General features: G+C 41.8%; 1 protein-coding gene across 8 annotated transcripts in view; it reads right to left on the bottom strand.

Annotated features, from left to right (window-relative positions):
- Positions 1 to 12,754, bottom strand: part of CCDC178 (coiled-coil domain containing 178) — a 426,260-nt gene that overhangs the window by 330,602 nt on the left and 82,904 nt on the right. The gene's annotated exons all lie outside the window — the stretch shown is intronic.

Below are 12,754 nucleotides of genomic sequence, written 5' to 3'. Positions count from 1 at the left end.
TGAAATAATACTTTATTATAGAAAAAGCAGAAAACACAGATGAAAAAAATAAATCAACTGCAATCCTCTCGGGATAATCATTATTATCTTAATGAATGGGTCCAAAATACTACATTTTATTGTTTTTATTATCAAATATCATATACATTATCCTTCCCTCTTCATTTCTCTATTTTCTGTCAATCTGTGGAGATGGAGTGGTTATAGTCTGGATGTCCTGCTGGAAAGTTGGAGGGAGGAGAATGTAAGGCACTAGGGAACAAATAGTCTTCTCCCCCAGGGCCAGTTGGTGAACTGAAATAAAGCAATTGCCTTCAGGAAAAGCAATAATGTTCATTAACTTTTAGAATAGCACAGAAGTAATAACCTCTACAAGATTATTCTTCAGGCACAGCAATGTAGGGGTATACATTTTAGTAGAGAGCAAAGAGTATACCAGGATGATGAGCAAAACAAACAAGAGGTCAGGAAACATAACAGAATTCCTAATATCAAATATCTCATGTCCAATTTGTCAGCACCTTTACGAGTAACCTGTAGGCATTGCTGGGGGGTGGTGGTCTCCATGTTGGGAACTAGGCTACATAACATGAGACAAATTCATCTCTAAGGCAACCTCTTGGGTTGGGTCTGTATGGCACTGGTATATGTATCCTCCAATTGATGTGGATAATACTCTTGCGTTTCTATGTATTATGAGGCTGAGCTACTTGCAGAATTTGGAGGCAACATAGAGTGTTGGAGCTTGATTTACAAATAGCTATGCACTCAAGCACACTGGCTAGAGGCCTTGTGTCCATTAAACAATTGGTTAATTCAGCAGGTCTCTAGCCAGGATCTCAAAACTGAGTCAAGACAGCAAAATAAAATAAAGTTATATGATAAAGTACTATAAACAAAATACTACATTACACTTCCCCCAGCCACTAGCAATCAATCTGTTTTGTTTTATGGATTTATCTATTCTGGATATTTCATACAGTGATCTTTTTTTTTTTTTTTTCGAGGATGTGATCTTTTGTATTTGGCTTCTTTATTTAGCAAAACCCCTCAAAGTTTATTTATGTTGTGACACATAACAGTATTTCATTTTAAAAAAATTTCTTTCTATGGTGTAAGATATATCACATTTTGTTTAATCATTAATCAGGTGACGGACAATGGGTTGTTTCCACCTTGAGCTAATATAAACACTGCTAAATGCTATGAACATTTATGTACAATTTTTGTTTTTTGAATATCAGTTTCCAATTCCTCAGAGTATATAATTGCTAGAGCATATGGTATTCTGTGTTAAACTCTGAGGAAATGCCAGTCTTTTCTACAGCATCTGCAACCATTTTACATTCCCATCAGCAAAGTACCACAGTTCCAATTTCTCCACATAGACCTCAAAACTTGTTATTTTGTTTTATTTTTAATCCCACCCTAATGGGTGTGAGGGGTATCTCATTGTGATTTTGGCTTGCATTTCCCCAATGACTAATGATGTTAAATATCTATCTTTTCAAATGTTTCCTGCCCATTTGTACATCTTTTGGAGATATATCTACTCAAGTCTTTTGCCCATTTTTAATCAGGTTATTTGTCTGGAGTTGCTGAATTTAAAAAGTTCTTTATATATTCTAGGTACTACACTGTTCTGAAATGTATAACCTGGAATATTTTCTCTCATTCTATAAGGTTTTTTTTTTTAACTTTTCTGATAGTATCCTTCTTCTCTCTTATTTTCACTGATATACATACAGCTGACACACAATGTTAAATTAATTTCAAGGGTACAACATAGTGTATTAACAAATCTATACATTGTGCTGTGCTCACCACAAGTGTGGCTACCATCTGTAACCATAAAATGCTATACAATCTCATTGACTATGTTCCCTATGTTGTACTTTAAAAAAAATGGGGGGGGGTGTATTTATGAGAGAGAGAGGCAGAGGAGGGACAGAGGGAAAGGAAGCAAGCAGACTGAACTGAACATGGAGCCTGACACGGGGCTCAATCTCATGACCCTTAGATAACCACCTGAGCCAAAACCAAGAGTCAGACACTTAACTGACTGTGCCACCCAGGAGCCCCTACTATGCTGTACCTTTTTTCCCAGTGACTTATTTATTCCATAACTAGAAGCTTGTACCTCCCATTCCTCTCCATTCGTTTGCCTATACCTCCACTCCCTCCCCTCTGGCAACTACAGTTTGTTTTCTGTATTTACAGTCTATTCCTGGCTTTTTGTTTTGTTTTGTTTTTCAGATTCCACATATAAGTGAAATCATACAGTATTTGTCTTTCTCTGATTTGTTTCACTTAGCATATCCTCTAGAGATCCATCCGTGTTGGCACAAATGGCAAGATCTCAATTTTACGGTTAATATTCTACTGTATATATGTATACCACATCTTCATCCATTCACCTATTGATGGACATTGAGGTTGTTTCCATAACTTGGCTGTTGTAAATAATGCTGCAATAAGACTGGAGTACATTTATCTTTTCGAATTAGTGTTTTTGTTTTATTTGGGTAAATCCCCAGTAGTAAAATTACTGGATCATATGGCATTTCTATTTTTAATTTTTTAAGGAACCTCCATACTGTTTTCCATAGTGGCTGCACCAACTTACATTCCCACAGCAGTGCATAAAGGTTCCTTTTTTTCCATGTCTTTGCCAAAACTTGCTACTTTTTGTCTTTTTGATTCTAGCTATTCTGACAGGTGTCAGGTGATATCTCATTGTGGTTTTGATTTATACTTCCCTGATTAGAGATGTTAAACATCTTTTCACGTATATGTTGGCCATCTGTATGTTTTCTTTGGAAAAATGTCTTTTCAGGTCCTCTGCCCATCTTATATTATTTGGGGTTTTTTTTGGGGGGGTTTGTTTGTTTTGGGGTTATGTAACTTCTTTAGATATTTTGGATATTCACCTTTATCAGATATTGATAGTGTCCTTTGATGCATAAAAGTTTTTAATTTTTATTGAAGTACAATATATAACAGTTTCAATTATAAAACATAATGATTCAATATTTCTATACATTGTGAAATGATCACCAAAATAAGTCTAGTTAACATACATTGCCACTCATAGCTAGAATTATTTTCTTGTGATGTGAATCTTGAAGATGTATTTCCTTAGCAACTTTCAAATATGCAATACAACATTAACTATAGTCACCATGCTGTACATTAAATCCCCATGACTTATGCATTTTATAACCAGAAATCTGTATCTTTTGACTCCCTTTTCATTCATCCTCTAACTCTTGCATCTGGCAACCACCAATCTGTTCTCTGTATCCCTGGAATTGTTTTTTGTTTTGTTTTTCTTTGATTCCACATATAAGTGAGATCATATATGTGTCTTTCTCTGCCTGACTTATTTCACTTAACATGATCCCCTCAAGGTCCATCCCTGTTGTTGCAAATGGCAAGATTTCATCTTTTTGGCTGAGTAATATACCATTGTGTGTGTGTGTGTGTGTGTGTGTGTGTGTGTGTGTGTGTTGTGTGTGTATACCATAGCTTTATCCATTCATCCATTGATGGACACTTAGGTTGTTTCAGTATCTTGGCTATGGTACTAGCACTGGTACCCAATATGCAGCCAATAATGGCTACTATAATAATAATGGGTATATAATATAATAATGGGTATATAATAGAGTATATAATAATGGGTACTGCTGACTAATGCAGCAGTGAGCATGGGGATACACACATCTTTTCAAGTTTGTGTTTTTTTCTTCTAATAAATACCCAGAAGTGGAATTGCTGAGTCCTAGAACAGTTCCATTTTTAATTTTCTGAGAAACTTCCATACTATTTTCCACAGTGGTTGCACCAATTTACATTCGCAGCAACAGTATAGAAGGGTTCCTTTTTCTCCACTTGTTATTTCTTGTCTTTTTGATTTTAGCTACTTTTAGCTTTTGTTTTATTTATTAGCCATTCTGACAAGTATTAGATGATCTCTTACTGTGGTTTTGATTTGTATTTTCCTGATGATTAGTGATGAGAATCTTCTCATGTACTTGCTGGTTATCTGTATGTTTTCTTTGGAAAAATATCTATTCAGATTTTCTGCCTTTTTTTTAATTTATTTTTTATTGGTGTTCAATTTACTAACATACAGAATAACCCCCAGTGCCGTCACCCATTCACTCCCACCCCCCGCCCTCCTCCCCTTCTACCACCCCTAGTTCGTTTCCCAGAGTTAGCAGTCATTACGTTCTGTCTCCCTTTCTGATATTTCCCACACATTTCTTCTCCCTTCCCTTATATTCCCTTTCACTATTATTTATATTCCCCAAATGAATGAGAACATATAATGTTTGTCCTTCTCCGACTGACTTACTTCAGTCAGCATAATACCCTCCAGTTCCATCCACATTGAAGCAAATGGTGGGTATTTGTCGTTTCTAATAGCTGAGTAATATTCCATTGTATACATAAACCACATCTTTATCCATTCATCTTTTGTTGGACACCAAGGATCTTTCCACAGTTTGGCTATTGTGGACATTGCTGCTATAAACATCGGGGTGCAGGTGTCCTGGCGTTTCGGTGTGAGGTGGTATCTCATTGTGGTTTTAATTTGTATTTCCCTGATGGCAAGTGATGCAGAGCATTTTCTCATATGCATGTTGGCCATGTCTATGTCTTCCCCTGTGAGATTTCTGTTCATGTCTTTTGCCCATTTCATGATTGGATTGTTTGTTTCTTTGGTGTTGAGTTTAATAAGTTCTTTATAGATCTTGGAAACTAGCCCTTTATCTGATCTGTCATTTGCAAATATCTTCTCCCATTCTGTAGGTTGTCTTTTAGTTTTGTTGACTGTATCCTTTGCTGTGCAAAAGCTTCTTACCTTGATGAAGTCCCAATAGTTCATTCTTGCTTTTGTTTCTTTTGCCTTCGTGGATGTACTTGCAAGAAGTTACTGTGGCCGAGTTCAAAAAGGGTGTTGCCTGTGTTCTTCTCTAGGATTTTGATGGAATCTTGTCTCACATTTAGATCTTTCATCCATTTTGAGTTTATCTTTGTGTATGGTGAAAGAGAGTGGTCTAGTTTCATTCTTCTGCATGTGGATGTCCAATTTTCCCAGCACCATTTATTGAAGAGACTGTCTTTCTTCCAATGGATAGTCTTTCCTCCTTTATCGAATATTAGTTGCCCATAAAGTTCAGGGTCCACTTCTGGATTCTCTATTCTGTTCCACTGATCTATGTGTCTGTTTTTGTGCCAGTACCACACTGTCTTGATGACCACAGCTTTGTAGTACAACCTGAAATCTGGCATTGTGATGCCCCCAGATATGGTTTTCTTTTTTAAAATTCCCCTGGCTATTCGGGGTCTTTTCTGATTCCACACAAATCTTAAAATAATTTGTTCTAACTCTCTGAAGAAAGTCCATGGTATTTTGATAGGGATTGCATTAAACGTGTATATTGCCCTGGGTAACATTGACATTTTCACAATATTAATTCTGCCAATCCATGAGCATGGAATATTTTTCCATCTCTTTGTGTCTTCCTCAATTCCTTTCAGAAGTGTTCTATAGTTTTGAGGGTATAGATCCTTTACATCTTTGGTTAAGTGTATTCCTAGGTATCTTATGCTTTTGGGTGCAATTGTAAATGGGATTGACTCCTTAATTTCTCTTTCTTCAGTCTCATTGTTAGTGTATAGAAATGCCACTGATTTCTGGGCATTGATTTTGTATCCTGCCACGCTACCGAATTGCTGTATGAGTTCTAGCAATCTTGGGGTGGAGGCTTTTGGGTTTTCCATGTAGAGTATCATGTCATCGGCAAAGACGGAGAGTTTGACTTCTTCTTTGCCAATTTGATTTTTTTTTATTTATTTATGACAGTCACACAGAGAGAGAGAGAGAGAGGCAGAGACACAGGCAGAGGGAGAAGCAGGCTCCATGCACCGGGAGCCTGATGTGGGATTCGATCCCAGGTCTCCAGGATCACGCCCTGGGCCAAAGGCAGGCGCCAAACTGCTGCGCCACCCAGGGATCCCTTCTTTGCCAATTTGAATGCCTTTAATGTCTTTTTGTTGTCTGATTGCTGAGGCTAGGACTTCCAGTACTATGTTGAACAGCAGTGGTGAGAGTGGACATCGCTGTCTTGTTCCTGATCTTAGGGGAAAGGCTCCCAGTGCTTCCCATTGAGAATGATATTTGCTGTGGGCTTTTCATAGATGGCTTTTAAGATGTCGAGGAATGTTCCCTCTATCCCTACACTCTGAAGAGTTTTGATCAGAAATGGATGCTGTATTTTGTCAAATGCTTTCTCTGCATCTAATGAGAGGATCCTATGGTTCTTGGTTTTTCTCTTGCTGATATGATGAATCACATTGATTGTTTTACGGGTGTTGAAGCAGCCTTGTGTCCCGGGGATAAATCCTACTTGGTCATGGTGAATAATTTTCTTAATGTACTGTTGGATCCTATTGGCTAGTATCTTGTTGAGAAATTTTGCATCCATGTTCATCAGGGATATTGGTCTGTAATTCTCCTTTTTGGCGGGGTCTTTGTCTGGTTTTGGAATTAAGGTGATGCTGGCCTCATAGAACGAATTTGGAAGTACTCCATCTCTTTCTATCTTTCCAAACAGCTTTAGGAGAATAGGTATGGTTTCTTCTTTAAACGTTTGATAAAATTCCCCTGGGAAGCCATCTGGCCCTGGACTCTTGTGTCTTGGGAGGTTTTTGATGACTGCTTCAATTTCCTCCCTGGTTATTGGCCTGTTAAGGTTTTCTATTTCTTCCTGTTCCAGTTTTGGTAGTTTGTGGCTTTCCAGGAATGCATCCATTTCTCCTAGATTGCCTAATTTATTGGCGTATAGCTGTTCATAATATGTTTTTAAAATCATTTGTATTTCCTTGGTGTTGGTAGTGATCTCTCCTTTCTCATTCATGATTTTATTAATTTGAGTCTTCTCTCTCTTCTTTTTAATAAGGCTGGCTAATGGTTTATCTATCTTGTTAATTCTTTCAAAGAACCAACTCCTGGTTCTGTTGATCTGTTCCACAGTTCTTCTGGTCTCGATTTCGTTGAGTTCTGCTCGAATCTTTATTAACTCCCTTCTTCTCTTGGGTGTAGGATCTATTTGCTGTTTTTTCTCTAGCTCCTTTATGTGTAAGGTTAGCTTTTGTATTTGAGTTCTTTCCAGTTTTTGAATGGATGCTAATTTCCCCCTTAGGACTGCTTTTGCTGCATCCCAAAGATTTTGAACGGTTGTATCTTCATTCTCATTAGTTTCCACGAATCTTTTTAATTCTTCCTTAATTTCCTGGTTGACCCTTTCATCTTTTAGCAGGATGATCCTTAACCTCCACGTGTTTGAGGTCCTTCCAAACTTCTTGTTGTGATTTAGTTCTAATTTCAAGGCCTTATGGTCTGAGAATATGCAGGGGACAATCCCAATCTTTTGGTATCGTTTCCGACCCGATTTGTGACCCAATATGTGGTCTATTCTGGAGTAAGTTCCATGTGCACTTGAGAAGAATGTGTATTCAGTTGAGTTTGGATGTAAAGTTCTGTAGATATCTGTGAAATCCATCTGGTCCAGTGTATCATTTAAAGCTCTTGTTTCTTTGGAGATGTTGTGCTTAGAAGACCTATCGAGTACAGAAAGAGCTAGATTGAAGTCACCAAGTATAAGTGTATTATTATCTAAGTATTTCTTCACTTTGGTTAATAACTGATTTATATATTTGGCAGCTCCCACATTCGGGACATATATATTGAGGATTGTTAAGTCCTCTTGTTGAATAGATCCTTTAAGTATGATATAGTGTCCCTCTTCATCTCTCACTACAGTCATCGGGGTAAATTTTAGTTTATCTGATATAAGGATGGCTACCCCTGCTTTCATTTGAGGACCATTCGAATGGTAAATGGTTCTCCAACCTTTTATTTTCAGGCTGTAGGTGTCCTTCTGTCTAAAATGAGTCTCTTGTAGACAGCAAATAGATGGGTCCTGCTTTTTTATCCAGTCTGAAACCCTGCGCCTTTTGATGGGGTCATTAAGCCCGTTCACATTCAGAGTTACTGAATGAGAGATATGAGTTTAGTGTCATCATGATAACTATTCAGTCCTTGATTTTGTGGAATGTTCCACTGAACTTCTTCTTAAAGGGGAATTTTAAGAGTCCCCCTTAAAATTTCTTGCAGAGCTGGTTTGGAGGTTACATATTCTTTTAGTTGCTGCCTGTCTTGGAAGCTCTTTATCTCTCCTTCCATTTTGAATGAGAGCCTTGCTGGATAAAGTATTCTTGGTTGCATGTTCTTCTCATTTAGGACCCTGAATATATCCTGCCAGCCCTTTCTGGCCTGCCAGGTCTCTGTGGAGAGGTCTGCTGTTACCCTAATACTCCTCCCCATAAAAGTCAGGGATTTCTTGTCTCTTGCTGCTTTAAGGATCTTCTCTTTATCTTTGGAATTTGCAAGCTTCACTATTAAATGTCGAGGTGTTGAACGGTTTTTATTGATTTTAGGGGGGATCTCTCTATTTCCTGGATCTGAATGCCTGTTTCCCTTCCCAGATTAGGAAAGTTTTCAGCTAGAATTTGTTCAAATACATATTCTGGCCCTCTGTCCCTTCTGGCAGCCTCGGGAACACCAATTAAACATAGGTTTTTCTTCCTCAGGCTGTCGTTGTTTGTCTCTTTTTTCCTCAGTTTCCCTCTTTGCTATCAACTTGTCTTCTATGTCACTCACTCGTTCTTCCACCTCGTTAACCCTCGTCGTTAGGACTTCTAGTTTGGATTGCATCTCATTCAATTGATTTTTAATTTCTGCCTGATTAGCTCTAAATTCTGCAGTCATGAAGTCTCTTGAGTCCTTTATGCTTTTTTCTAGAGCCACCAGTAGCTGTATAATAGTGCTTCTGAATTGGCTTTCTGACATTGAATTGTAATCCAGATTTTGTAACTCTGTGGGAGAGAGGACTGTTTCTGATTCTTTCTTTTGAGGTGAGGTTTTCCTTCTAGTCATTTTGCTCAGTGCAGAGTGGCCAAAAGCAAGTTTATTGGGAAAAGGAGAAAAAGAGAGGAGAGAAAGAAGGAAAGAAAAGAGAAAGAGAAAAAAAAGGAAGGAAAAAAAAACGAAAAAAGAAAAGAAAAAGAGAAAGAAAAAGAAAGGAGAAAAAGGGGGGTGGGGGAAGGAAACAAATCAAAAAGCAAAAAAAAAAAAAAAAAGAACCACGGGGGAGTATCTTCTGATTCTGTGTACTTTAAGTCCCTTGGCTTCCCCTGGAAGTTGTCAGTCTAGCTGGTCTTCTGGGGGAGGGGCCTGCTGTGCTGATTTTCAGGTGTTAGCAGTTGGGGGAGCTGCTGTGCCCCTGCCTGGTGCAGGGCTCAGTGGGGGTTGTTTACCCCGTGAGGCCGCAGGAGGAAGAACCCCAGTGGCGGGGCCAGCTCTGGAGCCCTGGATTCAGCCCCCACAGGAACTCCGGAGCTCTCGGTCTGCAGGGCCTGGAGGCTCCGGGGCGGGGCCGCTGATCTGCTCAGCTGGGGCAGGAGCGTCCTTGCTGTCCTGGGCCCTCCCGGCCTCTGCCTGTCCCGGGGGAGGCCGGATCCTGGGCTGTGTCCCGGCGCCCTGTGCTCCGGGGCCTGCGCTGTTGGATTCGCGCTCCCGCCCCGCAGCCCCCTCCGCGGAGACGCCGCCCGAGCCCCCCGAGCTGCTCCTGGAACCGCGCAGCCCCCTCCGCACGGAGCCTCTTCCTCTGCCCGAGCCCCTCCGAGCTGCTCCGGGTCCCGCCGGGTCCCAACGTGCGCACTGCAGCCCTTAGGGAGCTCGGCGCACTCTCCTGGGCGCGCAGTTGCTCTGTTACTGTCCCGGGGAGCCCGAGGGCATCCCCGCCCTCCTGGGTCCTGCTCCAACTCCCTGCGAGCCCCTTTCCGCCCGGGAAGGTCGGTGCAGCTCCTGCTCCTCCGGGACGGGGCTCTCCTGTCCTGGGGACACTCGCCCCGGCCTCAGCCCGGCTCCTTGCGGGACCCCTCCCCCTTGGATGCCTTTTGTTTCTTTATTTCTTTTTCCCCGTCTTCCTACCTTGATAGAAGCGCGAACTCTTCTCACTGTAGCATTCCAGGTGTTCTCTCTTTAATTCTCAGGCCGAATTCATAGTTTTTCAGGATAATTTGAAGGTTTTCTAGGTAATTTGGTGGAGACAGGTGATTTGGAGACCCTACTCTTCCGCCATCTTGCCCCTCCTCCTCTGCCTTTTTTTATATCATATTATCTTATTTTGGTGTTGAGTTATATGAAGTTCTTGATTTCAGATATAATCCCGTACCAGATACATGATTTGCAAATTTTCTTCCATTCAGTATTTTGTCTTTGCATTTTGTTAACGGTGCCTCTTGTCATGCAGAAGCTTTTTAGGTTGATGTATCCACACTTATTTATTTTTGCTTTCGTTATCTTTGCTTTTGGTGTCAAATCCAAAACAGTGAATAAAATGAACAGTAGTAGCTTGACCTCTAAAACAATGTCAGATTAAAAAACAAATAGCAGAAACTTATACAATGTTTGATACTATCTGAAGAATAAAAAATAAATTATGCATGTGCTTAAATATATATATATACACACACATATATACGTATTAAAATATACAAAATGCACAAACAGATTTTTATGATAAGGTTGTGTTTGGAGAGTGAGGGAGGAAAAGGGAACAGTTGAAAATACAGGACACATTTAACAAGTCTATTTACTTTAAAATAATAAAAAAAAGAATATGAAATAAATTTGCTCATTTAGTGGCAGGTATAAATAATTTATTTTTCCATAGTACAATCCCACAATAGGAGAGTTAATGTTGGGGGCGGAGGAGCAAGATGGCGGAAGAGTAGGGTCTCCAAATCACCTGTCTCCACCAAACTACCTAGAAAACCTTCAAATTATCCTGAAAATCTATGAATTCGGCCTGAGATTTAAAGAGAGACCAGCTGGAATGCAACAGTGAGAAGAGTTCGCGCTTCTATCAAGGTAGGAAGACGGGGAAAAAGAAGTAAAGAAACAAAGGCCTCCAAGGGGGAGGGGCCCCGCGAGGAGCCGGGCTGAGGCCGGGGCGAGTGTCCCCAGGACAGGAGAGCCCCGTCCCGGAGACGCAGGAGCTGCACCGACCTTCCCGGGCGGAAAGGGGCTCGCAGGGAGTTGGAGCAGGACCCAGGAGGGCGGGGATGCCCTCGGGCTCCCCGGGACAGTAACAGCAACTGCGCCCCAGGAGAGTGCGCCGAGCTCCCTAAGGGCTGCAGCGCACGGCGGGACCCGGCGGGACCGGAGCAGCTGAAGGGGCTCGGGCGGCGGCTCCGCGGAGGGGGCTGCGCGGCCCCGGGAGCAGCTCGGAGGGGCTCGGGCAGAGGAGGCGGCTCCGTGCGGAGGGGGCTGCGCGGTTCCAGGAGCAGCTCGGGGGGCTCGGGCGGCGGCTCCGCGGAGGGGGCTGCGGCCCGGGAGCGCGAATCCACCAGCGCAGGCTCCGGAGCACAGGGCGCCGGGACACAGCCCAGGATCCCGCCTCCCCCGGGACAGGCAGAGGCCGGGAGGGCCCAGGACAGCGAGGACGCTCCTGCCCCAGCTGAGCAGATCAGCGGCCCCGCCCCGGAGCCTCCAGGCCCTGCAGACGGAGTTCCTGCCGGAGCTGAATCCAGGTTTCCAGAGCTGCCCCGCCACTGGGGCTGTTCCTCCTGGGGCCTCACGGGGTAAACAACCCCCACTGAGTCCTGCACCAGGCGGGGGCACAGCAGCTCCCCCAACTGCTAACACCTGAAAATCAGCACAGCAGGCCCCTCCCCCAGAACACCAGCTAGACTGACAACTTCCAGGAGAAGCCAAGGGACTTAAAGTACACAGAATCAGAAGATACTCCCCGGTGGTTCTTTTTTTGTTTGTTTGTTTTTGTTTTGTTTTGCTTTTTGATTTGTTTCCTTCCCCCACCCCCTTTTTTTCTCCTTTCTTTTTCTTTCTTTTTCTTCTTCTTTTTTTTTTTTTTCGTTTTTTTTTTTTTTCTTTTTCTTCCCTTTTTTTTTCTCTTTCTCTTTTCTTTCCTTCTTTCTCTCCTCTCTTTTTCTCTTTTTCCCAATACAACTTGCTTTTGGCCACTCTGCACTGAGCAAAATGACTAGAAGGAAAACCTCACCTCAAAAGAAAGAATCAGAAACAGTCCTCTCTCCCACAGAGTTACAAAATCTGGATTACAATTCAATGTCAGAAAGCCAATTCAGAAGCACTATTATACAGCTACTGGTGGCTCTAGAAAAAAGTATAAAGGACTCAAGAGACTTCATGACTGCAGAATTTAGAGCTAATCAGGCAGAAATTAAAAATCAATTGAATGAGATGCAATCCAAACTAGAAGTCCTAACGACGAGGGTTAACGAGGTGGAAGAACGAGTGAGTGACCTAGAAGACAAGTTGATAGCAAAGAGGGAAACTGAGGAAAAAAGAGACAAACAATTAAAAGACCATGAAGATAGATTAAGGGAAATAAACGACAGCCTGAGGAAGAAAAACCTACGTTTAATTGGGGTTCCCGAGGGCGCCGAAAGGGACAGAGGGCCAGAATATGTATTTGAACAAATTCTAGCTGAAAACTTTCCTAATCTGGGAAGGGAAACAGGCATTCAGATCCAGGAAATAGAGAGATCCCCCCCTAAAAACAATAAAAACCGTCCAACACCTCGACATTTAATTGTGAAGCTTGCAAATTCCAAAGATAAGGAGAAGATCCTTAAA

Source organism: Canis lupus, chromosome 7, assembly GCF_011100685.1.
Source record: "Canis lupus familiaris isolate Mischka breed German Shepherd chromosome 7, alternate assembly UU_Cfam_GSD_1.0, whole genome shotgun sequence".
Taxonomy (NCBI): domain Eukaryota; kingdom Metazoa; phylum Chordata; class Mammalia; order Carnivora; family Canidae; genus Canis; species Canis lupus.
The sequence above is the reverse complement of the archived record's forward strand: the minus strand, read 5'-3'. Positions and strand labels throughout refer to the sequence as shown.